The 5,000-nt window shown below is 40.7% G+C and overlaps 1 long non-coding RNA gene across 1 annotated transcript in view; it reads left to right on the plus strand.

Annotated features, from left to right (window-relative positions):
* Positions 1 to 2,374, plus strand: part of LOC138947101 (uncharacterized) — a 183,327-nt gene extending 180,953 nt beyond the window's left edge. Inside the window, exon 3 of the long non-coding RNA XR_011449549.1 lies at positions 2,216 to 2,374. This is a non-coding gene — a long non-coding RNA (uncharacterized lncRNA). The remainder of the gene's footprint in view (positions 1 to 2,215) is intronic.
* Positions 2,375 to 5,000: the final 2,626 nt, after the last annotated feature.

Here is a 5,000-nt window from a genome sequence, read left to right on the forward strand (position 1 = left end):
ACTTGCATTCTCCCAGTAAGGTCATATATTATACTACGTTGCAAGCCCCATGAGCAAATTTTTGATTAGTGCTTTTGTGAACAAGAAACAATTGACAAGTGGCTCTATCCCATCTCCCCTCTTTGCCCGTCGCGATATAACCTTGAACGGTTGAAAACGACGTTAAACACCAAATAAAGAAAGAAAGAGGGGGATGGGAGGAGGAGGAGTTATTAGGCCAAATAAAAATATATGTTGGTTTAGGGTATCCTATTTCTTCCCGCGGACCCTAAAGTTTTTTTTTCCATTTCTATATAAAAAAAACCACCAACTTTTGGCACATTTTGCGAACCATACTGAAGTAACCTCCTTTAAAATCGACTAAACTTTAAAAAAAAACCATTTTTTAAATAAAGCCGACGTACCGACCCTCTCGTTTTTGATAACGTTACCCTAAACCAACATATGTTTTTGTGTGGCCTTATGCTGTCATCTGTTTCAATATGCTTGGTCTTTTTGTTGTTGCTGCTGATTTTGCTGCCGGGGGATGGGGAATGTGCGATTATGCTTTAATTGGTTTTTCAGTGTTGTTACCGCTGCTGCTGCTACTCGTTTTGTCGTCTTCTTAACTACTGTATAACGACTTATTTTGAGTACCATCCTTAATTACCAGATACATATATAATGCTTGGTTGTTCACATTATCGTGCGGAAAGTTGAGTGTTCAAACCCCAGCGGCGTCTAAGAGGTTAATTGTGACCCTCCACCACGGAATGAGTCGCATGTCACATTTGCATGATTTTCATATTGTTACATTTTCCTAAAGAGTTTTGTATGCTCTATCCAGTGGTGAAAACCGTTTTAGAAACGAGCGAAAACTGTTTGAGTTATAAGCCTGTGACTAAGGTGACCCTCAAACTGTTACCAGACACTCCCCGAACTTATATGAAGCCTAGCGCAGAACCGCGCGAGGTGACATGCGACTCATTTCGTGGTGGAGGGTCACAATTAACGTTTCTTCATCGGTGACAGTTTCTGTGTTTTTTTATGAGTTGAATATGCATACTCTGTGTTTGTAAAGAACAGCATGGATTCATATTCTTCCAATTCTGCGCCACCAGGACTAATTTTTGGAGGAAAAAAAGCGGATGACGTTGCTTCATATAGATGTGGCGTATTCACAAGTCAATGAAGTGGACTAAATAAAGCTTTCTTTCTTTTCTGTGCTGAATCTGTACCCTGCGTTTGCAACAAACACAATCGATTCGTGCTTTTGTTAATTCTGAACGAATATGATTAAATCGCGAAGAGAGAAAAAATGGGGAACCCTTCATGTTTGACGCGGAATGAAACAAAAAGAGTGATGACCTGTCATTCACACGGCTAGGAGAGAAGGAACACGTCACGCGATGCTGGCAACTGTGTGAGGTCATTGCGTTCATTAGCTCTGGGTCACACGCAACAAATTATCGACAGCCATTTGGCTCAAAACAGGTTCTTGCGTAAGAAATATTTATTACGCGAGTAAACAAAAAAATCATTTAATACGCGAGTAGAAAGTCCACTTTTTTGGCCCGTAACTTATGAGCTGCATGCAAAAATGGGTAAACAAAATGTGAGACTTGCAAATCGAACGGAAAGAGACTGTTGTTCCATAGTCTAATGGCTTTCGATAACGAAGGTTAGACTAGCTGTACAGTGGAGGGATTATTTTTGAAGCTTGAAGGGACATTGTCCTCTCGAACGTGAGCTTCTCTTGTCAAAAACACTGACCAGTACGATAGTGGCATGGTGAATAAGTCACATGACCACGCTGTAACGCTCACATTTGTTTAAAATCTGTTGAAAATAGTTTATCGTCGTTAGAATTATTCTGTCTTTGTTTTGTAAGATGGATAGGAATGAGGAAACAGAATGATACCTTGCATTATTCTTTTTGTTAAGTCGCTATGATCCTCCAGTAGGCAACGATTTGAACAACAGACTTGATGCTCTGCGAATTCTAATTTCAGGAGGGCAGTATTTCAATTCGATACTTATTTGTTGGTGCTTCTGCTGCTGCTGTTGTAGAGACGACGACGACGATGGGAATGATGATGATGACGACGATGGGAATGATGATGATGATGATGATGATGATGATGATGATGATGATGATGATGATGATGATGACAGAACTTTCTTTTTATTTGAACGAGATTTGCCCCTTCCTAACACATGTTTTTGTCTGCTGCAGCTGGAACAGAATAGCCACCATGGATCCAATCTGAGACTTCTTCCCTGACTTCTCTCCCCCTTCTACCCTCGTCACCCTTCACCCTTGACCTTTCACCTCCTCCGCCACCACCATTCTCACCCGCCCTCCTTTCCAGTCAAACCAAGGGAGAGAGTTCTACAAGGTGAGTGAAAGATTGAGACGTTTGTCTTTGTGACGAGTTATGCACCTTACATCAGCCCTCCCTCCAGCGCGCGTGCACACGTTTTCGTGCAAGCCAAGAATAAATATGCAAATTCGTGCTAGCCGAGAATAAGTATGCAAATTACTATCGATCCCATTTTAGCAGTCTTGGTTTCCCCCCTTTCTTCTTTCGCTTTGTTCTTTGCGATTATGCTGCTGTACCTTTTTTGATGGATTGTGTGGAGGTTGGATTGTTATTCATGGAGGCAAAAGTAATCAAGCGCACGGAAAGTGTAAGAAAACTGAATTAAATGAACGCAGGTTATTTTTCTTTTCTGCATGTGCTTTATCACAATATGTCGTCTACAGAATCTTAGGGAATGTGGTCAGCATTTCTTTGTAAAACTGCCTTCTATTATGCTTTGAGTCTGTCAGCTTTTTTATTTATTTTATTTTAATGATGTATTGTTTTAATTTCCACGTCTGTCTGTCTGTCTGACAGTCTGTCGTTAAAACTGACGTTAATTTTTGTTCTAACGTTAATGTCTTGCAATTGATACTTTCCGACTATTGGTGTGCATCTTAATCTATGTTCACGGTTTAACAAATAACATTCTGCTTCTGTAATCTTTGTTTTTCTTATCTTTTTACATTTAGTCAAGTTTTGACTGAATGTTTTAACATAGAGGGTGAATCGAGACGAGGGTCGTGGTGTATGTGTGTGTGTGTGTGTGTGTGTGTGTGTGTGTGTGTGTGTGTGTGTGTGTGTGTGTGTGTGTGTGTGTGTGTGTGTGTGTGTGTGTGTGTGTGTGTGTGTAGAGCGATTCAGACTAAACTACTGGACCGATCTTTATGAAATTTTACATGAGAGTTCCTGGGTATGATATCCTCAGATGGTTTTTTTCATTTTTTCGATAGATGTCTTTTATGACGTCATATCCGGCTTTTTCTAAAAGTTGAGGCGGCACTGTCACACCTTCATTTTTCATTCAAATTGATTGGAATTTTGGCCAAACAATCTTCGACGAAGGCCGGACTTCGGTATTGCATTTCAGCATGGAGGCTTAAGAATTAATTAATGACTTTGGTCATTAAAAATCTGAAAATTGTAAATAAAATTATTTATTTATAAAACGATCCAAAATTACTTTTACTTTATTCTTCATCATGTTCTGATTCCAAAAACATATAAATATGTTATATTCGGATGAAAAACAAGCTCTGAAAATTAAAAATATAAAAATTATGATTAAAATTAAATTTCCGAAATTGTTTTAAAAACAATTTCATCTTATTCCTTGTCGGTTCCTGATTCCAAAAACATATAGATATGATATGTTTGGATTAAAAACACGCTCAGAAAGTTAAAACGAAGAGAGGTACAGTAAAGCGTGCTATGCAGCACAGCGCAACCGCGCTATAAAGGCTCGTCACTTTCACTGCCTTTTGCACTAGCGGCGGACTACAGTCATTGTGAAAAAATGCAGTGCGTTCAGTTTCATTCTGTGAGTTCCACAGCTTGACTAAATGTAGTAATTTCTCCTTACGCGACTTGTTTTTACACCCCCGGTATAGGGGTGTGTATAGGATTCGGTCGATGTGTTTGTTTGTTTGTTTGTGTGTTTGTGTGTTTGTGTTCGCATATAGATCTCAAGAATGAACGGACCGATCGTCACCAAACTTGGTGAACAGGTTCTATACATTCCTGAGACGGTCCTTACAAAAATTGGGACCAGTCAAACACACGGTTAGGGAGTTATTGCTGGATTAAGATTCTACAAGGACTTATAGAGGGACATATTAATGGTCAAAGGGAAATAACCTTCTCAGTTGGTGGCAGTGAGAATGGTAAGGACGGGGGTGTTTTTCCTACCTCGGAGGAATTTCTTGTTTGTTTGTTTTTTACAATTTGTTGGTCAGTGTGCATGACCGTACGACGTCAGTCCGTCCGTTCGATCTTCCGTCTGTTCACCTTTCTGTCGGTTTGCCTGTTTGTATGTGTATTTGCCCGTCTGTCGGCCTTGTGTATACAGTTCAGAGACATCCTGCTTGCTGCCGCGCGAGCAGAGACATTTTTTCCCTCTTTATCTTCACTGCGCTGGCTGCAAAACCCCTCACGCGGAAGTGTTTTCAGACAGGCCAGACACAGGTTGTCCGGGAGGTGTATGGGTGTCTGTTCGTCTGTATGTGGCAGGATGGTAGCGTTTAGTCTGCCCATCTGTTTGCTTGTTTGTTTAGTTTCTGACATGTATTACATTCGCCTTGCAATTGCCTACCATGTGTGCCCATGTTTTATATGCATGTGTGGGTAATGGCATTAAAATGTGACCCTCCACCACGCAATGAGTCGCATGTCACCTTTGCATGATTTTCATATTTTTACATTTTCCTAAAGAGTTTGTTATGCTCTATCCAGTGGTGAAACCCGTTTTAGAAAAGAGCGAAAACTGTTTGAGTTATAAGCCTGTGACTAAGGTGACCCTCACACTGTTACCAGACACTCCCCGGACTAGCGCAGAACCGCGCGAGGTGACATGCGACTCATTTCGTGGTGGAGGGTCACATTTAGGATAAGGGCATTAAAACTCCGTTGTGATGAGATTTTGAAGTGCGAGGCTCAGTG

Source organism: Littorina saxatilis, linkage group LG14 (assembly GCF_037325665.1).
Source record: "Littorina saxatilis isolate snail1 linkage group LG14, US_GU_Lsax_2.0, whole genome shotgun sequence".
NCBI classification, from domain to species: Eukaryota; Metazoa; Mollusca; class Gastropoda; order Littorinimorpha; family Littorinidae; genus Littorina; species Littorina saxatilis.